Here is a 25,343-nt window from a genome sequence, read left to right as displayed (position 1 = left end):
AGGTGAACGAACGCACAGCAGAGCAGTTTCAAGGAAACGTTTCTCCTGAGGTTTAGATGAAGTCTTACTGCTGATTCGTACCTATGCCTTTAGTAGGCTGGAAATGCCAGTTTTGCTGATTCTGCACAGAAGGGGTTTGCAAACGGCTGAATCAACACATGAGTTGAAATCTGTCAGTTGAATGCACACATTGACAACCATTCAGTTAGATAGCTCCGTTTTGGTTTCAGAAGCAGATATTTCTCTGTACAGCCTATGGTCCCATTCACTCGGGAATATCCCAACGCAGCTCCTAGAGGAAACGTGTTTCTAACTCGCTGTATCTAAACATAGATTCAACTCTCTTAGGTGAACGAACGCACAGCAGAGCAGTTTCAAGGAAACCTTTCTCCTGAGTTTTAGATGATGTCTTACTGCTAATTCGTACCTATGCCTTTATTAGGCTGGAAATGCCAGTTTTGGGATTCTGCACAGAAAGGGTTTGCAAACTGCTGAATCCACACATGAGTTTAACTCTGTCAGTTGAATGCACACATTGACAATCACTCAGTAAGATAGCTTCGTTTTGGTTTTACAAGCAGATGTTTCTGTGTACAGCCTATGGGCCCATTCACTCGGGAATATTCAAATTCAGCTCCTAGAAGAAACGTGTTTCTAACTCGCTGAATCTAAACATAGATTCAACTCTCTCAGGTGAACGAACACACAGCAGAGCAGTTTCAAGGAAACGTTTCTCCTGAGTTTTAGAGGAAGTCTTACTCCTGTTTCTTGCATTTGGCGGTATTGCGCTGGAAATGCCAGTTTTGGGATTCTGCACAGAAAGGGTTTGCAAACTGCTGAATCCACACATGAGTTTAACTCTGTCAGTTGAATGCACACATTGACAACCATTCTGTTACATAGCTCCGTTTTGGTTTTACAAGCAGATATTTCTCTGTACAGCCTGTGGTCCCATTCACTCGGGAATATCCCAACACAGCTACTGGAAGAAAATTGTTTCTAACTCGCTGAATCTAAACATAGATTCAACTCTCTTAGGTGAACAAACGCACAGCAGAGCAGTTTCAAGGAAACGTTTCTCCTGAGTTTTAGACGAAGTCTTCCTGCTGTTTCGTACCTATGCCTTTATTAGGCTGGAAATGCCAGTTTTGGTGTTTGTGCACAGAAAGGGTTTGCAAGCTGCTGAATCCACACATGAGTTTAACTCTGTCAGTTGAATGCACGCATTGACAGCCATTCACTTAGATAGCTCCGTTTTGGTTTGAGAAGCAGATATTTCTCTGTACAGACTATGGTCCCATTCACTCGGGAATATCCCAACGCAGCTCCTAGAAGAAACGTGTTTCTAACTCGCTGAATCTAAACATAGATTCAACTCTCTTAGGTGAACGAACGCACAGCAGAGCAGTTTCAAGGAAACGTTTCTCCTGAGTTTTAGACGAAGTCTTACTGCTGTTTCTTGTATTTGGTGTTATTGGGCTGGAAATGTCAGTTTTGGGATTCTGCACAGAAAGGGTTTGCAAACTGCTGAATCCACTCATGAGTTTAACTCTGTCAGTTGAAAGCACACATTGGCAACCATTCAGTTAGATAGCTTCGTTTTGGTTTTACAAGCAGATGTTTCTCTGTACAGCCTATGGGCCCATTCACTCGGGAATATTCAAATTCAGCTCCTAGAAGAAACGTGTTTCTAACTCGCTGAATCTAAACATAGATTCAACTCCCTTAGGTGAACGAACGCACAGCAGAGCAGTTTCAAGGAAACGTTTCTCCTGAGTTTTAGACGAAGTCTTATTGCTGTTTCTTGTATTTGGTGGTATTGGGCTGGAAATGCCAGTTTTGGGATTCTGCACAGAAAGGGTTTGCAAACTGCTAAATCCACACATGAGTTTAACTCTGTCAGTTGAATGCACACTTTGACAACCATTCAGTTAGATAGCTTCGTTTTGGTTTTAGAAGCAGATGTTTCTCTGTACAGCCTATGGTCCCATTCACTCGGGAATATCCCAACGCAGCCCCTAGTAGAAATGTGTTTCTAACTCGCTGAATCTAAACTTAGATTCAACTCTCTTAGGTGAACGAACGCACAGCAGAGCAGTTTCAAGGAAACGTTTCTCCTGAGTTTTAGACGATGTCTTACTGCTGTTTCTTGCATTTGGCAGTATTGTGCTGGAAATGCCAGTTCTGGGATTCTGCAGAGAAAGGGTTTGCAAACTGCTGAATCCACACATGAGTTTAACTCTGTCAGTTGAATGCACACATTGACAACCATTCAGTTAGATAGCTTCATTTTGGTTTTCGAAGCAGATGTTTCTCTGTACAACCAATGGTCCCATTCACTCGGGAATATCCCAACGCAGCTCCTAGAAGAAATGTGTTTCTAACTCGCTGAATCTAAACATAGAGTCAACTCTCTTAGGTGAACGAACGCACAGCGGAGCAGTTTCAAGGAAACGTTTCTCCTGAGTTTTAGATGAAGTCTTACTGCTGATTCGTACCTATGCCATTATTAGGCTGGAAATGCCAGTTTTGCTGATTCTGCACAGAACGGGTTTGCAAACAGCTGAATCAACACATGAGTTGAACTCTGTCAGTTGAATGCACACATTGACAACCATTCAGTTAGATAGCTCCGTTTTGGTTTCAGAAGCAGATATTTCTCTGTATAGCCTATGGTCCCATTCACTCGGGAATATGCCAACGCAGCTCCTAGAAGAAACGTGTTTCTAACTCGCTGAATCTAAACATAGATTCAACTCTCTTAGGTGAACGAACGCACAGCAGAGCAGTTTCAAGGAAACGTTTCTCCTGAGTTTTAGACGAAGTCTTACTGCTGTTTTTTGCATTTGGCAGTATGGGGTTGGAAATGCCAGTTTTGGGATTCTGCACAGAAAGGGTTTGCAAACTGCTGAATCCACACATGACTTTAACTCTGTCAGTTGAATGCACACTTTGACAACCATTCAGTTAGATAGCTTCGTTTTGGTTTCAGAAGCAGATGTTTCTCTGTACAGCCTATGGTCCCATTCACTCGGGAATATCCCAACGCAGCTCCTAAAAGAAATGTGTTTCTAACTCGCTGAATCTAAACATAGATTCAACTCTCTTAGCTGAACGAACGCACAGCAGAGCAGTTTCAAGGAAACGTTTCTCCTGAGTTTTAGACGATGTCTTACTGCTGTTTCTTGCATTTGGCAGTATTGTGCTGGAAATGCCAGTTTTGGGATTCTGCACAGAAAGGATTTGCAAACTGCTGAATCCACACATGAGTTTATCTCTGTCAGTTGAATGCACACATTGACAACCATTCAGTTAGATGGCTTCATTTTGGTTTTCGAAGCAGATGTTTCTCTGTACAGCCAATGGTCCCATTCACTCGGGAATATCCCAACGCAGCTCCTGGAAGAAACGTGTTTCTAACTCGCTGAATCTAAACATAGATTCAACTCTCTTAGGTGAACCAATGCACAGCAGAGCAGTTTCCAGGAAACGTTTCTCCTGAGTTTTAGACGAAGTCTTACTGCTGTTTCTTTCCAAAGCCTTTATTAGGCTGGAAATGCCAGTTTTGGGATTCTGCACAGAAAGGGTTTGCAAACTGCTGAATCCACACATGAGTTTAACTCTGTCAGTTGAATGTACACATTGACAACCATTCAGTTAGATAGCTTCGTTTTGGTTTTAGAAGCAGATGTTTCTTTGTACAGCCTATGGCACCATTCACTCGGGAATATTCAAATTCAGCTCCTAGAAGAAACGTGTTTCTAACTGGCTGAATCTAAACATAGATTCAACTCTCTTAGGTGAACGAACGCACAGCAGACCAGTTTCAAGGAAACGTTTCTCCTGAGTTTTAGACGAAGTCTTACTTCTGTTTCTTGCATTTGGCAGTATTGGGCTGGAAATGCCTGTTTTGGGATTCTGCACAGAAAGGGTTTGCAAACTGCTGAATCAACACATGAGTTTAACTATTTCAGGTGAATGCACACATTGACAACCATTCAGTTAGATAGCTCCGTTTTGGTTTTCGAAGCAGATATTTCTCTGTACAGCCTGTGGTTCCATTCACTCGGGAATATCCCAACGCAGCTACTAGAAGAAACTTGTTTCTAACTCGCTGAATCTAAACATAGATTCAACTCTCTTAGGTGAACGAACGCACAACAGAGCAGTTTCAAGGAAACGTTTCTCCTGAGTTTTAGACGATGTCTTACTGCTGTTTCTTGCCTTTGGCAGTATTGTGCTGGAAATGTCAGTTTTGGGATTCTGCAGAGAAAGGGTTTGCAAACCTCTGAATCCACACATGAGTTTAACTCTGTCAGTTGAATGCACACATTGACAACCATTCAGTTAGATAGCTTCATTTTGGTTTTCGAAGCAGATGTTTCTCTATACAGCCAATGGTCCCATTCACTCGGGAATATCCCAACGCAGCTCCTAGAAGAAATGTGTTTCTAACTCGCTGAATCTAAACATAGATTCAACTCTCTTAGGTGAACGAACGCACAGCGGAGCAGTTTCAAGGAAACGTTTCTCCTGAGTTTTAGATGAAGTCTTACTGCTGATTCGTACCTATGCCATTATTAGGCTGGAAATGCCAGTTTTGCTGATTCTGCACAGAACGGGTTTGCAAACAGCTGAATCAACACATGAGTTGAACTCTGTCAGTTGAATGCACACATTGACAACCATTCAGTTAGATAGCTCCGTTTTGGTTTCAGAATCAGATATTTCTCTGTACATCCTATGGTCCCATTCACTCGGGAATATGCCAACGCAGCTCCTAGATGAAACGTGTTTCTAACTCGCTGAATCTAAACATAGATTCAACTCTCTTAGGTGAATGAACGCACAGCAGAGCAGTTTCAAGGAAACGTTTCTCCTGAGTTTTAGACGAAGTCTTACTGCTGTTTTTTGCATTTGGCAGTATGGGGCTGGAAATGCCAGTTTTGGGATTCTGCACAGAAAGGGTTTGCAAACTGCTGAATCCACACATGAGTTTAACTCTGTCAGTTGAATGCACACATTGGCAACCATTCAGTTAGATAGCTTCGTTTTGGTTTTACAAGCAGATGTTTCTCTGTACAGCCTATAGTCCCATTCACTCAGGAATATCCCAACGCAGCTCCTAGAAGAAATGTGTTTCTAACTCGCTGAATCTAAACATAGATTCAACTCTCTTAGGTGAACGAACGCACAACAGAGCAGTTTCAAGGAAACGTTTCTCCTGAGTTTTAGACGATGTCTTACTGCTGTTTCTTGCATTTGGCAGTATTGCGCTGGAAATGCCAGTTTTGGGATTTTGCACAGAAAGGATTTGCAAACTGCTGAATCCACACATGAGTTTAACTCTGTCAGTTGAATGCACACATTGACAACCATTCAGTTAGATAGCTTCGTTTTGGTTTTCCAAGCAGATATTTCTCTGTACAGCCTATGGTCCCATTCACTCGGGAATATTCAAATTCAGCTCCTAGATGAAACGTGTTTCTAACTCGCTGAATCTTAACATAGCTTCAACTCTCTTAGGTGAACCAACGCACAGCAGAGCAGTTTCAAGGAAACGTTTCTCCTGAGTTTTAGACGAAGTCTTACTGCTGTTACTTGCATTTGGCGGTATTGGGCTGGAAATGCCAGTTTTGGGATTCTGCACAGAAAGGGTTTGCAAACTGCTGAATCCACACATGAGTTTAACTCTTTCAGGTGAATGCACACATTGACAACCATTCAGTTAAATAGCTCTGTTTCGGTTTTCGAAGCAGATATTTCTCTTTACAGCCTGTGGTTCCATTTACTCGGGCATATCCCAACGCAGCTACTAGAAGAAACTTGTTTCTAACTCGCTGAATCTAAACATAGATTGAACTCTCTTAGTTGAACGAACGCACAGCATAGCAGTTTCAAGGAAACGTGTCTCCTGAGTTTTACACGAAGTCTTAGTGCTGTTTCGTACCTATGCATTTATTAGGCTGGAAATACCAGTTTTGGTGATTCTGCACAGAAAGGGTTTGCAAACTGCTGAATCCACACATGAGTTTAACTCTGTCAGTTGAATGCACACATTGACAACCATTCAGTTAGATAGCTTCGTTTTGGTTTTAGAAGCAGATATTTTTCTGTACAGCCTGTGGTCCCATTCACTCGGGAATATCCCAACACAGCTACTGGAAGAAACTTGTTTCTAACTCGCTGAATCTAAACATAGATTCAACTCTATTAGGTGAACGAACGCACAGCAGTGCAGTTTCAAGGTAACGTTTCTCCTGAGTTTTAGAGGAAATCTTACTACTGTTTCGTGCATTTGGCGGTATTGGGCTGGAAATGTCAGATTTGGTATTCTGCACAGAAAGGGTTTGCAAACTGCTGAATCCACACATGAGTTTAACTCTGTCAGTTGAATGCACACTTTGACAACCATTCAGTTATATAGCTTCGTTTTGGTTTTAGAAGCAGATGTTTCTCTGTACAGCCTATGGTCCCATTCACTCGGGAATATTCAAACGCAGCTACTAGAAGAAACGTGTTTCTAACTCGCTGAATCTAAACATAGATTCAACTCTCTTAGGTGATCGCACGCACAGCAGAGCAGTTTCAAGGAAACGTTTCTCCTGAGTTTTAGACGAAGTCTTTCCGCTGTCTCTTACATTTGGCAGTATTGGGCTGGAAATGCCAGTTTTGGGATTCTGCACAGAAAGGGTTTGCAAACTGCTGAATCCACACATGAGTTTAACTCTGTCAGTTGAATGCACACATTGACAACCAATCAGTTAGATAGCTCCGTTTTGGTTTTCGAAGCAGATATTTCTCTGTACAGCCTATGGTCCCATTCACTCCGGAATATTCAAATTCAGCTCCTAGAAGAAACGTGTTTCTAACTCGCTGAATCTTAACATAGATTCAACTATCTTAGGTGAACGAACGCACAGTAGAGCAGTTTCAAGGAAACGTTTATCCTGAGTTTTAGACGAAATCTTACTACTGTTTCGTGCATTTGGCGGTATTGGGCTGGAAATGTCAATTTTGGTATTCTGCACAGAAAGGGTTTGCAAACTGCTGAATCCACACATGAGTTTAACTCTGTCAGTTGAATGCACACATTGACAACCATTCAGTTAGATAGCTTCGTTTTGGTTTTAGAAGCAGATGTTTCTCTGTACAGCCTATGGTCCCATTCACTCGGGAATATTCAAACGCAGCTACTAGAAGAAACGTGTTTCTAACTCGCTGAATCTAAACATAGATTCAACTCTCTTAGGTGAACGAACGCACAGCAGAGCAGTTTCAAGGAAACGTTTCTCCTGAGTTTTAGACGATGTCTTACTGCTGTTTCTTGCATTTGGCAGTATTTTGCTGGAAATGCCAGTTTTGGGATTCTGCACAGAAAGGATTTGCAAACTGCTGAATCCACACATGAGTTTATCTCTGTCAGTTGAATGCACACATTGACAACCATTCAGTTACATAGCTTCATTTTGGTTTTCGAAGCAGATGTTTCTCTGTACAGCCAATGGTCCCATTCACTCGGGAATATCCCAACGCAGCTCCTAGAAGAAACGTGTTTCTAACTCGCTGAATCTAAACATAGATTCAACCCTCTTAGGTGAACGAATGCACAGCAGAGCAGTTTCCAGGAAACGTTTCTCCTGAGTTTTAGACGAAGTCTTACTGCTGTTTCGTTCCAAAGCCTTTATTAGGCTGGAAATGCCAGTTTTGGGATTCTGCACAGAAAGGGTTTGCAAACTTCTGAATCCACACATGAGTTTAACTCTGTCAGTTGAATGCACACTTTGACAACCATTCAGTTAGATAGCTTCGTTTTGGTTTTAGAAGCAGATGTTTCTCTGTACACCCTATGGTCTCATTCACTCGGGAATATCCCAACGCAGCTACTAGAAGAAACTTGTTTCTAACTCGCTGAATCTAAACATAGATTCAACTCTCTTAGGTCAACGAACGCACAGCATAGCAGTTTGAGGGAATCGTGTCTCCTGAGTTTTAGACGAAGTCTTAGTGCTGTTTCGTACCTATGCCTTTATTAGGCTGGAAATACCAGTTTTGGTGATTCTGCACAGAAAGGGTTTGCAAACTGCTGAATCCACACATGAGTTTAACTCTGTCAGTTGAATGCACACATTGACAACCATTCAGTTAGATAGCTCCGTTTTGGTTTTAGAAGCAGATATTTCTCTGTACAGCCTATGGTCCCATTCACTCGGGAATATGCCAACAAAGCTCCTAGAAGAAACGTGTTTCTAACTCGCTGAATCTAAACATAGATTCAACTCCCTTAGGTGAACGAACGCACAGCAGAGCAGTTTCAAGGAAACGTTTCTCCTGAGTTTTAGATGAAGTCTTACTGCTGATTCGTACCTATGCCATTATTAGGCTGAAATGCCAGTTTTGGGATTCTGCACAGAAAGTGTTTGCAAACTGCTGAATCCTCACATGAGTTTAACTCTGTCAGTTGAATGCACACATTGACAATCATTCAGTTAGATAGCTTCGTTTTGGTTTTAGAAGCAGATGTTTCTCTGTACAGCCTATGGTCCCATTCACTCGGGAATATCCCAACGCAGCTCCTAGAAGAAACGTGTTTCTAACTCGCTGGATCTAAACATAGATTCAACTCTCTTAGGTGAATGAACGCACAGCAGAGCAGTTTCAAGGAAACGTTTCTCCTGAGTTTTAGACGATGTCTTACTGCTGATTCTTGCATTTGGCAGTATTGCGCTGGAAATGCCAGTTTTGGGATTTTGCACAGAAAGGAATTGCAAACTGCTGAATCCACACATGAGTTTATCTCTGTCAGTTGAATGCACACATTGACAACCATTCAGTTAGATAGCTTCATTTTGGTTTTCGAAGCAGATGTTTCTCTGTACAGCCAATGGTCCCATTCACTCGGGAATATCCCAACGCAGCTCCTTGAAGAAACGTGTTTCTAACTCGCTGAATGTAAACATAGATTCAACTCTCTTAGGTGAACGAAGGCACAGCAGAGCAGTTTCCAGGAAACGTTTCTCCTGAGTTTTAGACAAAGTCTTACTGCTGTTTCGTTCCAAAGCCTTTATTAGGCAGGAAATGCCAGTTTTGGGATTCTGCACATAAAGGGTTTGCAAACTGCTGAATCCACACATGAGTTTAACTCTGTCAGTTGAATGCACACTTTGACAACCATTCAGTTATATAGCTTCGTTTTGGTTTTAGAAGCAGATGTTTCTCTGTACACCCTAGGGTCCCATTCACTCGGGAATATCCCAACGCAGCTCCTAGAAGTAACGTGTATCTAACTCGTTGAAAGTAAACATAGATTCAACTCTCTTAGGTGAACGAATGCACAGCAGAGCAGTTTCAAGGAAACGTTTCTCCTGAGTTTTAGACGAAGTCTTACTGCTGTTTCGTCCATTTGGCGGTATTGGGCTGGAAATGCCAGTTTTGGGATTCTGCACAGAAAGGGTTTGCAAACTGCTGAATCCACACATGAGTTTAACTCTGTCAGTTGAATGCACACATTGACAATCATTCAGTTAGATAGCTTCGTTTTGGTTTTAGAAGCAGATGTTTCTCTGTACAGCCTATGGTCCCATTCACTCGGGAATATTCAAATTCAGCTCCTAGAAGAAACGTGTTTCTAACTCGCTGAATCTAAACATAGATTCAACTCTCTTAGGTGAACCAACGCACAGCAGAGCAGTTTCAAGGAAACGTTTCTCCTGAGTTTTAGACGAAGTCTTACTGCTGTTACTTGCATTTGGCGGTATTGGGCTGGAAATGCCAGTTTTGGGATTCTGCACAGAAAGGGTTTGCAAACTGCTGAATCCACACATGAGTTTAACTCTTTCAGGTGAATGCACACATTGACAACCATTCAGTTAGATAGCTCCGTTTCGATTTTCGAAGCAGATATTTCTCTGTACAGCCTGTGGTTCCATTTACTCGGGCATATCCCAACGCAGCTACTAGAAGAAACTTGTTTCTAACTCGCTGAATCTAAACATAGATTGAACTCTCTTAGTTGAACGAACGCACAGCATAGCAGTTTCAAGGAAACGTGTCTCCTGAGTTTTAGACGAAGTCTTAGTGCTGTTTCGTACATAAGCCTTTATTAGGCTGGAAATACCAGTTTTGGTGATTCTGCACAGAAAGGGTTTGCAAACTGCTGAATCCACACATGAGTTTAACTCTGTCAGTTGAATGCACACATTGACAACCATTCAGTTAGATAGCTCCGTTTTGGTTTTAGAAGCAGATATTTTTCTGTACAGCCTGTGGTCCCATTCACTCGGGAATATCCCAACACAGCTACTGGAAGAAACTTGTTTCTAACTCGCTGAATCTAAACATAGATTCAACTCCCTTAGGTGAAGGAACGCACAGCAGAGCAGTTTCAAGGAAACGTTTCTCCTGAGTTTTAGACGAAGTCTTCCTGCTGTTTCGTACCTATGCATTTATTAGGCTGGAAATGCCAGTTTTGGTGATTGTGCACAGAAAGGGTTTGCAAGCTGCTGAATCCACACATGAGTTTAACTCTTTCAGTTGAATGCAGACATTGACAACCATTCAGTTAGATAGCTCCGTTTTGGTTTTAGAAGCAGATGTTTCTCTGTACAGCCTATGGTCCCATTCACTCGGGAATATTCAAACGCAGCTACTAGAAGAAACGTGTTTCTAACTCGCTGAATCTAAACATAGATTCAACTCTCTTAGGTGAACGAACGCACAGCAGAGCAGTTTCAAGGAAACGTTTCTCCTGAGTTTTAGACGAAGTCTTACTGCTGTTTCTTGCATTTGGCAGTATTGGGCTGGAAATGCCTGTTTTGGGATTCTGCACAGAAAGGGTTTGCAAACTGCTGAATCCACACATGAGTTTAACTCTTTCAGGTGAATGCACACATTGACAACCATTCAGTTAGATAGCTCCGTTTTGGTTTTCGAAGCAGATATTTCTCTGTACAGCCTGTGGTTCCATTCACTCGGGAATATCCCAACGCAGCTACTAGAAGAAACTTGTTTCTAACTCGCTGAATCTAAACATAGATTCAACTCTCTTAGGTGAACGAACACACAGCATAGCAGTTTCAAGGAAACGTGTCTCCTGAGTTTTAGACGAAGTCTTAGTGCTGTTTCGTACCTATGCCTTTATTAGGCTGGAAATACCAGTATTGGTGATTCTGCACAGAAAGGGTTTGCAAACTGCTGAATCCACACATGAGTTTAACTCTGTCAGTTGAATGCACACATTGACAACCATTCAGTTAGATAGCTCCGTTTTGGTTTTAGAAGCAGATATTTCTCTGTACAGCCTATGGTCCCATTCACTCGGGAATATGCCAACACAGCTCCTAGAAGAAACGTGTTTCTAACTCGCTGCATCTAAACATAGATTCAACTCTATTAGGTGAACGAACGCACAGCAGAGCAGTTTCAAGGAAACGATTCTCCTGAGTTTTAGATGAAGTCTTACTGCTGATTCGTACCAATGCCATTATTAGGCTGGAAATGCCAGTTTTGGGATTCTGCACAGAAAGGGTTTGCAAACTGCTGAATCCACACATGAGTTTAACTCTGTCAGTTGAATGCACACTTTGACAACCATTCAGTTAGATAGCTTCGTTTTGGTTTTAGGAGCAGATGTTTCTCTGTACACCCTATGGTCCCATTCACTCGGGAATATCCCAACGCAGCTCCTAGAAGTAACGTGTTTCTAACTCGTTGAAAGTAAACATAGATTCAACTCTCTTAGGTGAACTAACGCACAGCAGAGCAGTTTCATGGAAACGTTTCTCCTGAGATTTAGACGAAGTCTTACTGCTGTTTCGTGCATTTGGCGGTATTGGGCTGGAAATGCCAGTTTTGGGATTCTGCACAGAAAGTGTTTGCAAACTGCTGAATCCACACATGAGTTTAACTCTGCCAGTTGAATGCACACATTGACAACCATTCAGTTAGATAGCTTCGTTTTGGTTTTAGAAGCAGATGTTTCTCTGTACAGCCTATGGTCCCATTCACTCGGGAATATTCAAACGCAGCTACTAGAAGAAACGTGTTTCTAACTCGCTGAATCTAAACATAGATTCAACTCTCTTAGGTGAACGAACGCACAGCAGAGCAGTTTCAAGGAAACGTTTCTCCTGAGTTTTAGACGATGTCTTACTGCTGTTTCTTGCATTTGGCAGTATTTTGCTGGAAATGCCAGTTTTGGGATTCTGCACAGAAAGGATTTGCAAACTGCTGAATCCACACATGAGTTTATCTCTGTCAGTTGAATGCACACATTGACAACCATTCAGTTACATAGCTTCATTTTGGTTTTCGAAGCAGATGTTTCTCTGTACAGCCAATGGTCCCATTCACTCGGGAATATCCCAACGCAGCTCCTAGAAGAAACGTGTTTCTAACTCGCTGAATCTAAACATAGATTCAACTCTCTTAGGTGAACGAATGCACAGCAGAGCAGTTTCCAGGAAACGTTTCTCCTGAGTTTTAGACGAAGTCTTACTGCTGTTTCGTTCCAAAGCCTTTATTAGGCTGGAAATGCCAGTTTTGGGATTCTGCACAGAAAGGGTTTGCAAACTGCTGAATCCACACATGAGTTTAACTCTGTCAGTTGAATGCACACTTTGACAACCATTCAGTTAGATAGCTTCGTTTTGGTTTTAGAAGCAGATGTTTCTCTGTACAGCCTATGGTCCCATTCACTCGGGAATATTCAAATTCAGCTCCTAGAAGAAACGTGTTTCTAACTCGCTGAATCTAAACATAGATTCAACTCTCTTAGGTCAACGAACGCACAGCATAGCAGTTTGAGGGAATCGTGTCTCCTGAGTTTTAGACGAAGTCTTAGTGCTGTTTCGTACCTATGCCTTTATTAGGCTGGAAATACCAGTTTTGGTGATTCTGCACAGAAAGGGTTTGCAAACTGCTGAATCCACACATGAGTTTAACTCTGTCAGTTGAATGCACACATTGACAACCATTCAGTTAGATAGCTCCGTTTTGGTTTTAGAAGCAGATATTTCTCTGTACAGCCTATGGTCCCATTCACTCGGGAATATGCCAACACAGCTCCTAGAAGAAACGTGTTTCTAACTCGCTGCATCTAAACATAGATTCAACTCTATTAGGTGAACGAACGCACAGCAGAGCAGTTTCAAGGAAACGTTTCTCCTGAGTTTTAAATGAAGTCTTACTGCTGATTCGTACCTATGCCATTATTAGGCTGGAAATGCCAGTTTTGGGATTCTGCACAGAAAGGGTTTGCAAACTGCTGAATCCACACATGAGTTTAACTCTGTCAGTTGAATGCACACATTGACAATCATTCAGTTAGATAGCTTCGTTTTGGTTTTAGAAGCAGATGTTTCTCTGTACAGCCTATGGTCCCATTCACTCGGGAATATCCCAACGCAGCTCCTAGAAGAAATGTGTTTCTAACTCGCTGGATCTAAACATAGATTCAACTCTCTTAGGTGAATGAACGCACAGCAGAGCAGTTTCAAGGAAACGTTTCTCCTGAGTTTTAGACGATGTCTTACTGCTGTTTCTTGCATTTGGCAGTATTGCGCTGGAAATGCCAGTTTTGGGATTTTGCACAGAAAGGATTTGCAAACTGCTGAATCCACACATGAGTTTATCTCTGTCAGTTGAATGCACACATTGACAACCATTCAGTTAGATAGCTTCATTCTGGTTTTCGAAGCAGATGTTTCTCTGTACAGCCAGTGGTCCCATTCACTCGGGAATATCCCAACGCAGCTCCTAGAAGAAACGTGTTTCTAACTCGCTGAATGTAAACATAGATTCAACTCTCTTAGGTGAGCGAAGGCACAGCAGAGCAGTTTCCAAGAAACGTTTCTCCTGAGTTTTAGACGAAGTCTTACTGCTGTTTCGTTCCAAAGCCTTTATTAGGCAGGAAATGCCAGTTTTGGGATTCTGCACATAAAGGGTTTGCAAACTGCTGAATCCACACATGAGTTTAACTCTGTCAGTTGAATGCACACTTTGACAACCATTCAGTTAGATAGCTTCGTTTTGGTTTTAGAAGCAGGTGTTTCTCTGTACAGCCTATGGTCCCATTCACTCGGGAATATTCAAATTCAGCTCCTAGAAGAAACGTGTTTCTAAATCGCTGAATCTAAACATAGATTCAACTCTCTTAGGTGAACCAACGCACAGCAGAGCAGTTTCAAGGAAACGTTTCTCCTGAGTTTTAGACGAAGTCTTACTGCTGTTTCGTGCATTTGGCGGTATTGGGCTGGAAATGCCAGTTTTGGGATTCTGCACAGAAAGGGTTTGCAAACTGCTGAATCCACACATGAGTTTAACTCTTTCAGGTGAATGCACACATTGACAACCATTCAGTTAGATAGCTCCGTTTCGGTTTTCGAAGCAGATATTTCTCTGTACAGCCTGTGGTTCCATTTACTCGGGCATATCCCAACGCAGCTACTAGAAGAAACTTGTTTCTAACTCGCTGAATCTAAACATAGATTGAACTCACTTAGTTGAACGAACGCACAGCATAGCAGTTTCAAGGAAACGTGTCTCCTGAGTTTTAGACGAAGTCTTCCTGCTGTTTCGTACCTATGCATTTGTTAGGCTGGAAATGCCAGTTTTGGTGATTGTGCACAGAAAGGGTTTGCAAGCTGCTGAATCCACACATGAGTTTAACTCTTTCAGTTGAATGCAGACATTGACAACCATTCAGTTAGATTCCTCCGTTTTGGTTTTAGAAGCAGATGTTTCTCTGTACAGCCTATGGTCCCATTCACTCGGGAATATTCAAACGCAGCTACTAGAAGAAACGTGTTTCTAACTCGCTGAATCTAAACATAAATTCAACTCTCTTAGGTGAACGAACGCACAGCAGAGCAGTTTCAAGGAAACGTTTCTCCTGAGTTTTAGACGAAGTCTTACTGCTGTTTCTTGCATTTGGCAGTATTGGGCTGGAAATGCCTGTTTTGGGATTCTGCACAGAAAGGGTTTGCAAACTGCTGAATCCACACATGAGTTTAACTCTTTCAGGTGAATGCACACATTGACAACCATTCAGTTAGATAGCTCCGTTTTGGTTTTCGAAGCAGATATTTCTCTGTACAGCCTGTGGTTCCATTCACTCGGGAATATCCCAACGCAGCTACTAGAAGAAACTTGTTTCTAACTCGCTGAATCTAAACATAGATTCAACTCTCTTAGGTGAACGAACACACAGCATAGCAGTTTCAAGGAAACGTGTCTCCTGAGTTTTAGACGAAGTCTTAGTGCTGTTTCGTACCTATGCCTTTATTAGGCTGGAAATACCAGTTTTGGTGATTCTGCACAGAAAGGGTTTGCAAACTGCTGAATCCACACATGAGTTTAACTCTGTCAGTTGAATGCACACATTGACAACCATTCAGTTAGATAGCTCCGTTTTGGTTTTAGAAGCAGATATTTCTCTGTACAGCCTATGGTCCCATTCACTCGGGAATATGCCAACACAGCTCCTAGAAGAAACGTGTTTCTAACTCGCTGCATCTAAACATAGATTCAACTCTATTAGGTGAACGAACGCACAGCAGAGCAGTTTCAAGGAAACGTTTCTCCTGAGTTTTAGATGAAGTCTTACTGCTGATTCGTACCAATGCCATTATTAGGCTGGAAATGCCAGTTTTGGGATTCTGCACAGAAAGGGTTTGCAAACTGCTGAATCCACACATGAGTTTAACTCTGTCAGTTGAATGCACACTTTGACAACCATTCAGTTAGATAGCTTCGTTTTGGTTTTAGGAGCAGATGTTTCTCTGTACACCCTATGGTCCCATTCACTCGGGAATATCCCAACGCAGCTCCTAGAAGTAACGTGTTTCTAACTCGTTGAAAGTAAACATAGATTCAACTCTCTTAGGTGAACTAACGCACAGCAGAGCAGTTTCAAGGAAACGTTTCTCCTGAGATGTAGACGAAGTCTTACTGCTGTTTCGTGCATTTGGCGGTATTGGGCTGGAAATGCCAGTTTTGGGATTCTGCACAGAAAGGGTTTGCAAACTGCTGAATCCACACATGAGTTTAACTCTGCCAGTTGAATGCACACATTGACAACCATTCAGTTAGATAGCTCCGTTTTGGTTTTAGAAGCAGATATTTCTCTGTACAGCCTATGGTCCCATTCACTCGGGAATATGCCAACACAACTCCTAGAAGAAACGTGTTTCTAACTCGCTGCATCTAAACATACATTCAACTCTATTAGGTGAACGAACGCACAGCAGAGCAGTTTCAAGGTAACGTTTCTCCTGAGTTTTAGACGAAATCTTACTACTGTTTCGTGCATTTGGCGGTATTGGGCTGGAAATGTCAATTTTGGTATTCTGCAAAGAAAGGGTTTGCAAACTGCTGAATCCACACATGAGTTTAACTCTGTCAGTTGAATGCACACATTGACAACCATTCAGTTAGATAGCTTCGTTTTGGTTTTAGAAGCAGATGTTTCTCTGTACAGCCTATGGTCCCATTCACTCGGGAATATTCAAACGCAGCTACTAGAAGAAACGTGTTTCTAACTCGCTGAATCTAAACATAGATTCAACTCTCTTAGGTGAACGAACGCACAGCAGAGCAGTTTCAAGGAAACGTTTCTCCTGAGTTTTAGAGGATGTCTTACTGCTGTTTCTTGCATTTGGCAGTATTTTGCTGGAAATGCCAGTTTTGGGATTCTGCACAGAAAGGATTTGCAAACTGCTGAATCCACACATGAGTTTATCTCTGTCAGTTGAATGCACACATTGACAACCATTCAGTTACATAGCTTCATTTTGGTTTTCGAAGCAGATGTTTCTCTGTACAGCCAATGGTCCCATTCACTCGGGAATATCCCAACGCAGCTCCTAGAAGAAACGTGTTTCTAACTCGCTGAATCTAAACATAGATTCAACTCTCTTAGGTGAACGAATGCACAGCAGAGCAGTTTCCAGGAAACGTTTCTCCTGAGTTTTAGACGAAGTCTTACTGCTGTTTCGTTCCAAAGCCTTTATTAGGCTGGAAATGCCAGTTTTGGGATTCTGCACAGAAAGGGTTTGCAAACTGCTGAATCCACACATGAGTTTAACTCTGTCAGTTGAATGCACACTTTGACAACCATTCAGTTAGATAGCTTCGTTTTGGTTTTAGAAGCAGATGTTTCTCTGTACACCCTATGGTCTCATTCACTCGGGAATATCCCAACGCAGCTACTAGAAGAAACTTGTTTCTAACTCGCTGAATCTAAACATAGATTCAACTCTCTTAGGTCAACGAACGCACAGCATAGCAGTTTGAGGGAATCGTGTCTCCTGAGTTTTAGACGAAGTCTTAGTGCTGTTTCGTACCTATGCCTTTATTAGGCTGGAAATACCAGTTTTGGTGATTCTGCACAGAAAGGGTTTGCAAACTGCTGAATCCACACATGAGTTTAACTCTGTCAGTTGAATGCACACATTGACAACCATTCAGTTAGATAGCTCCGTTTTGGTTTTAGAAGCAGATATTTCTCTGTACAGCCTATGGTCCCATTCACTCGGGAATATGCCAACACAGCTCCTAGAAGAAACGTGTTTCTAACTCGCTGCATCTAAACATAGATTCAACTCTATTAGGTGAACGAACGCACAGCAGAGCAGTTTCAAGGAAACGTTTCTCCTGAGTTTTAGATGAAGTCTTACTGCTGATTCGTACCTATGCCATTATTAGGCTGGAAATGCCAGTTTTGGGATTCTGCACAGAAAGGGTTTGCAAACTGCTGAATCCACACATGAGTTTAACTCTGTCAGTTGAATGCACACATTGACAATCATTCAGTTAGATAGCTTCGTTTTGGTTTTAGAAGCAGATGTTTCTCTGTACAGCCTATGGTCCCATTCACTCGGGAATATCCCAACGCAGCTCCTAGAAGAAATGTGTTTCTAACTCGCTGGATCTAAACATAGATTCAACTCTCTTAGGTGAACGAAGGCACAGCAGAGCAGTTTCCAGGAAACGTTTCTCCTGAGTTTTAGACAAAGTCTTACTGCTGTTTCGTTCCAAAGCCTTTATTAGGTAGGAAATGCCAGTTTTGGGATTCTGCACATAAAGGGTTTGCAAACTGCTGAATCCACACATGAGTTTAACTCTGTCAGTTGAATGCACACTTTGACAACCATTCAGTTATATAGCTTCGTTTTGGTTTTAGAAGCAGATGTTTCTCTGTACACCCTAGGGTCCCATTCACTCGGGAATATCCCAACGCAGCTCCTAGAAGTAACGTGTCTCTAACTCGTTGAAAGTAAACATAGATTCAACTCTCTTAGGTGAATTAACGCACAGCAGAGCAGTTTCAAGGAAACGTTTCTCCTGAGTTTTAGACGAAGTCTTACTGCTGTTTCGTGCATTTGGCGGTATTGGGCTGGAAATGCCAGTTTTGGGATTCTGCACAGAAAGGGTTTGAAAACTGCTGAATCCACACATGAGTTTAACTCTGTCAGTTGAATGCACACATTGACAACCATTCAGTTACATAGCTTCATTTTGGTTTTCGAAGCAGATGTTTCTCTGTACAGCCAATGGTCCCATTCACTCGGGAATATCCCAACGCAGCTCCTAGAAGAAACGTGTTTCTAACTCGCTGAATCTAAACATAGATTCAACCCTCTTAGGTGAACGAATGCACAGCAGAGCAGTTTCCAGGAAACGTTTCTCCTGAGTTTTAGACGAAGTCTTACTGCTGTTTCGTTCCAAAGCCTTTATTAGGCTGGAAATGCCAGTTTTGGGATTCTGCACAGAAAGGGTTTGCAAACTTCTGAATCCACACATGAGTTTAACTCTGTCAGTTGAATGCACACTTTGACAACCATTCAGTTAGATAGCTTCGTTTTGGTTTTAGAAGCAGATGTTTCTCTGTACACCCTATGGTCTCATTCACTCGGGAATATCCCAACGCAGCTACTAGAAGAAACTTGTTTCTAACTCGCTGAATCTAAACATAGATTCAACTCTCTTAGGTCAACGAACGCACAGCATAGCAGTTTGAGGGAATCGTGTCTCCTGAGTTTTAGACGAAGTCTTAGTGCTGTTTCGTACCTATGCCTTTATTAGGCTGGAAATACCAGTTTTGGTGATTCTGCACAGAAAGGGTTTGCAAACTGCTGAATCCACACATGAGTTTAACTCTGTCAGTTGAATGCACACATTGACAACCATTCAGTTAGATAGCTCCGTTTTGGTTTTAGAAGCAGATATTTCTCTGTACAGCCTATGGTCCCATTCACTCGGGAATATGCCAACAAAGCTCCTAGAAGAAACGTGTTTCTAACTCGCTGAATCTAAACATAGATTCAACTCCCTTAGGTGAACGAACGCACAGCAGAGCAGTTTCAAGGAAACGTTTCTCCTGAGTTTTAGATGAAGTCTTACTGCTGATTCGTACCTATGCCATTATTAGGCTGAAATGCCAGTTTTGGGATTCTGCACAGAAAGTGTTTGCAAACTGCTGAATCCTCACATGAGTTTAACTCTGTCAGTTGAATGCACACATTGACAATCATTCAGTTAGATAGCTTCGTTTTGGTTTTAGAAGCAGATGTTTCTCTGTACAGCCTATGGTCCCATTCACTCGGGAATATCCCAACGCAGCTCCTAGAAGAAACGTGTTTCTAACTCGCTGGATCTAAACATAGATTCAACTCTCTTAGGTGAATGAACGCACAGCAGAGCAGTTTCAAGGAAACGTTTCTCCTGAGTTTTAGACGATGTCTTACTGCTGATTCTTGCATTTGGCAGTATTGCGCTGGAAATGCCAGTTTTGGGATTTTGCACAGAAAGGAATTGCAAACTGCTGAATCCACACATGAGTTTATCTCTGTCAGTTGAATGCACACATTGACAACCATTCAGTTAGATAGCTTCATTTTGGTTTTCGAAGCAGATGTTTCTCTGTACAGCCAATGGTCCCATTCACTCGGGAATATCCCAACGCAGCTCCTTGAAGAAACGTGTTTCTAACTCGCTGAATGTAAACATAGATTCAACTCTCTTAGGTGAACGAAGGCACAGCAGAGCAGTTTCCAGGAAACGTTTCTCCTGAGTTTTAGACAAAGTCTTACTGCTGTTTCGTTCCAAAGCCTTTATTAGGCAGGAAATGCCAGTTTTGGGATTCTGCACATAAAGGGTTTGCAAACTGCTGAATCCACACATGAGTTTAACTCTGTCAGTTGAATGCACACTTTGACAACCATTCAGTTATATAGCTTCGTTTTGGTTTTAGAAGCAGATGTTTCTCTGTACACCCTAGGGTCCCATTCACTCGGGAATATCCCAACGCAGCTCCTAGAAGTAACGTGTATCTAACTCGTTGAAAGTAAACATAGATTCAACTCTCTTAGGTGAACGAATGCACAGCAGAGCAGTTTCAAGGAAACGTTTCTCCTGAGTTTTAGACGAAGTCTTACTGCTGTTTCGTCCATTTGGCGGTATTGGGCTGGAAATGCCAGTTTTGGGATTCTGCACAGAAAGGGTTTGCAAACTGCTGAATCCACACATGAGTTTAACTCTGTCAGTTGAATGCACACATTGACAATCATTCAGTTAGATAGCTTCGTTTTGGTTTTAGAAGCAGATGTTTCTCTGTACAGCCTATGGTCCCATTCACTCGGGAATATTCAAATTCAGCTCCTAGAAGAAACGTGTTTCTAACTCGCTGAATCTAAACATAGATTCAACTCTCTTAGGTGAACCAACGCACAGCAGAGCAGTTTCAAGGAAACGTTTCTCCTGAGTTTTAGACGAAGTCTTACTGCTGTTACTTGCATTTGGCGGTATTGGGCTGGAAATGCCAGTTTTGGGATTCTGCACAGAAAGGGTTTGCAAACTGCTGAATCCACACATGAGTTTAACTCTTTCAGGTGAATGCACACATTGACAACCATTCAGTTAGATAGCTCCGTTTCGATTTTCGAAGCAGATATTTCTCTGTACAGCCTGTGGTTCCATTTACTCGGGCATATCCCAACGCAGCTACTAGAAGAAACTTGTTTCTAACTCGCTGAATCTAAACATAGATTGAACTCTCTTAGTTGAACGAACGCACAGCATAGCAGTTTCAAGGAAACGTGTCTCCTGAGTTTTAGACGAAGTCTTAGTGCTGTTTCGTACATAAGCCTTTATTAGGCTGGAAATACCAGTTTTGGTGATTCTGCACAGAAAGGGTTTGCAAACTGCTGAATCCACACATGAGTTTAACTCTGTCAGTTGAATGCACACATTGACAACCATTCAGTTAGATAGCTCCGTTTTGGTTTTAGAAGCAGATATTTTTCTGTACAGCCTGTGGTCCCATTCACTCGGGAATATCCCAACACAGCTACTGGAAGAAACTTGTTTCTAACTCGCTGAATCTAAACATAGATTCAACTCCCTTAGGTGAAGGAACGCACAGCAGAGCAGTTTCAAGGAAACGTTTCTCCTGAGTTTTAGACGAAGTCTTCCTGCTGTTTCGTACCTATGCATTTATTAGGCTGGAAATGCCAGTTTTGGTGATTGTGCACAGAAAGGGTTTGCAAGCTGCTGAATCCACACATGAGTTTAACTCTTTCAGTTGAATGCAGACATTGACAACCATTCAGTTAGATAGCTCCGTTTTGGTTTTAGAAGCAGATGTTTCTCTGTACAGCCTATGGTCCCATTCACTCGGGAATATTCAAACGCAGCTACTAGAAGAAACGTGTTTCTAACTCGCTGAATCTAAACATAGATTCAACTCTCTTAGGTGAACGAACGCACAGCAGAGCAGTTTCAAGGAAACGTTTCTCCTGAGTTTTAGACGAAGTCTTACTGCTGTTTCTTGCATTTGGCAGTATTGGGCTGGAAATGCCTGTTTTGGGATTCTGCACAGAAAGGGTTTGCAAACTGCTGAATCCACACATGAGTTTAACTCTTTCAGGTGAATGCACACATTGACAACCATTCAGTTAGATAGCTCCGTTTTGGTTTTCGAAGCAGATATTTCTCTGTACAGCCTGTGGTTCCATTCACTCGGGAATATCCCAACGCAGCTACTAGAAGAAACTTGTTTCTAACTCGCTGAATCTAAACATAGATTCAACTCTCTTAGGTGAACGAACACACAGCATAGCAGTTTCAAGGAAACGTGTCTCCTGAGTTTTAGACGAAGTCTTAGTGCTGTTTCGTACCTATGCCTTTATTAGGCTGGAAATACCAGTATTGGTGATTCTGCACAGAAAGGGTTTGCAAACTGCTGAATCCACACATGAGTTTAACTCTGTCAGTTGAATGCACACATTGACAACCATTCAGTTAGATAGCTCCGTTTTGGTTTTAGAAGCAGATATTTCTCTGTACAGCCTATGGTCCCATTCACTCGGGAATATGCCAACACAGCTCCTAGAAGAAACGTGTTTCTAACTCGCTGCATCTAAACATAGATTCAACTCTATTAGGTGAACGAACGCACAGCAGAGCAGTTTCAAGGAAACGATTCTCCTGAGTTTTAGATGAAGTCTTACTGCTGATTCGTACCAATGCCATTATTAGGCTGGAAATGCCAGTTTTGGGATTCTGCACAGAAAGGGTTTGCAAACTGCTGAATCCACACATGAGTTTAACTCTGTCAGTTGAATGCACACTTTGACAACCATTCAGTTAGATAGCTTCGTTTTGGTTTTAGGAGCAGATGTTTCTCTGTACACCCTATGGTCCCATTCACTCGGGAATATCCCAACGCAGCTCCTAGAAGTAACGTGTTTCTAACTCGTTGAAAGTAAACATAGATTCAACTCTCTTAGGTGAACTAACGCACAGCAGAGCAGTTTCATGGAAACGTTTCTCCTGAGATTTAGACGAAGTCTTACTGCTGTTTCGTGCATTTGGCGGTATTGGGCTGGAAATGCCAGTTTTGGGATTCTGCACAGAAAGTGTTTGCAAACTGCTGAATCCACACATGAGTTTAACTCTGCCAGTTGAATGCACACATTGACAACCATTCAGTTAGATAGCTTCGTTTTGGTTTTAGAAGCAGATGTTTCTCTGTACAGCCTATGGTCCCATTCACTCGGGAATATTCAAACGCAGCTACTAGAAGAAACGTGTTTCTAACTCGCTGAATCTAAACATAGATTCAACTCTCTTAGGTGAACGAACGCACAGCAGAGCAGTTTCAAGGAAACGTTTCTCCTGAGTTTTAGACGATGTCTTACTGCTGTTTCTTGCATTTGGCAGTATTTTGCTGGAAATGCCAGTTTTGGGATTCTGCACAGAAAGGATTTGCAAACTGCTGAATCCACACATGAGTTTATCTCTGTCAGTTGAATGCACACATTGACAACCATTCAGTTACATAGCTTCATTTTGGTTTTCGAAGCAGATGTTTCTCTGTACAGCCAATGGTCCCATTCACTCGGGAATATCCCAACGCAGCTCCTAGAAGAAACGTGTTTCTAACTCGCTGAATCTAAACATAGATTCAACTCTCTTAGGTGAACGAATGCACAGCAGAGCAGTTTCCAGGAAACGTTTCTCCTGAGTTTTAGACGAAGTCTTACTGCTGTTTCGTTCCAAAGCCTTTATTAGGCTGGAAATGCCAGTTTTGGGATTCTGCACAGAAAGGGTTTGCAAACTGCTGAATCCACACATGAGTTTAACTCTGTCAGTTGAATGCACACTTTGACAACCATTCAGTTAGATAGCTTCGTTTTGGTTTTAGAAGCAGATGTTTCTCTGTACAGCCTATGGTCCCATTCACTCGGGAATATTCAAATTCAGCTCCTAGAAGAAACGTGTTTCTAACTCGCTGAATCTAAACATAGATTCAACTCTCTTAGGTCAACGAACGCACAGCATAGCAGTTTGAGGGAATCGTGTCTCCTGAGTTTTAGACGAAGTCTTAGTGCTGTTTCGTACCTATGCCTTTATTAGGCTGGAAATACCAGTTTTGGTGATTCTGCACAGAAAGGGTTTGCAAACTGCTGAATCCACACATGAGTTTAACTCTGTCAGTTGAATGCACACATTGACAACCATTCAGTTAGATAGCTCCGTTTTGGTTTTAGAAGCAGATATTTCTCTGTACAGCCTATGGTCCCATTCACTCGGGAATATGCCAACACAGCTCCTAGAAGAAACGTGTTTCTAACTCGCTGCATCTAAACATAGATTCAACTCTATTAGGTGAACGAACGCACAGCAGAGCAGTTTCAAGGAAACGTTTCTCCTGAGTTTTAAATGAAGTCTTACTGCTGATTCGTACCTATGCCATTATTAGGCTGGAAATGCCAGTTTTGGGATTCTGCACAGAAAGGGTTTGCAAACTGCTGAATCCACACATGAGTTTAACTCTGTCAGTTGAATGCACACATTGACAATCATTCAGTTAGATAGCTTCGTTTTGGTTTTAGAAGCAGATGTTTCTCTGTACAGCCTATGGTCCCATTCACTCGGGAATATCCCAACGCAGCTCCTAGAAGAAATGTGTTTCTAACTCGCTGGATCTAAACATAGATTCAACTCTCTTAGGTGAATGAACGCACAGCAGAGCAGTTTCAAGGAAACGTTTCTCCTGAGTTTTAGACGATGTCTTACTGCTGTTTCTTGCATTTGGCAGTATTGCGCTGGAAATGCCAGTTTTGGGATTTTGCACAGAAAGGATTTGCAAACTGCTGAATCCACACATGAGTTTATCTCTGTCAGTTGAATGCACACATTGACAACCATTCAGTTAGATAGCTTCATTCTGGTTTTCGAAGCAGATGTTTCTCTGTACAGCCAGTGGTCCCATTCACTCGGGAATATCCCAACGCAGCTCCTAGAAGAAACGTGTTTCTAACTCGCTGAATGTAAACATAGATTCAACTCTCTTAGGTGAGCGAAGGCACAGCAGAGCAGTTTCCAAGAAACGTTTCTCCTGAGTTTTAGACGAAGTCTTACTGCTGTTTCGTTCCAAAGCCTTTATTAGGCAGGAAATGCCAGTTTTGGGATTCTGCACATAAAGGGTTTGCAAACTGCTGAATCCACACATGAGTTTAACTCTGTCAGTTGAATGCACACTTTGACAACCATTCAGTTAGATAGCTTCGTTTTGGTTTTAGAAGCAGGTGTTTCTCTGTACAGCCTATGGTCCCATTCACTCGGGAATATTCAAATTCAGCTCCTAGAAGAAACGTGTTTCTAAATCGCTGAATCTAAACATAGATTCAACTCTCTTAGGTGAACCAACGCACAGCAGAGCAGTTTCAAGGAAACGTTTCTCCTGAGTTTTAGACGAAGTCTTACTGCTGTTTCGTGCATTTGGCGGTATTGGGCTGGAAATGCCAGTTTTGGGATTCTGCACAGAAAGGGTTTGCAAA

The sequence above is a fragment of the Aotus nancymaae genome, unplaced genomic scaffold (genome assembly GCF_030222135.1).
Source record: "Aotus nancymaae isolate 86718 unplaced genomic scaffold, 86718_ANA_hifiasm-v0.15.2.pri h1tg000073l, whole genome shotgun sequence".
NCBI classification, from domain to species: domain Eukaryota; kingdom Metazoa; phylum Chordata; class Mammalia; order Primates; family Aotidae; genus Aotus; species Aotus nancymaae.
Note: the sequence above shows the minus strand (reverse complement) of the source record.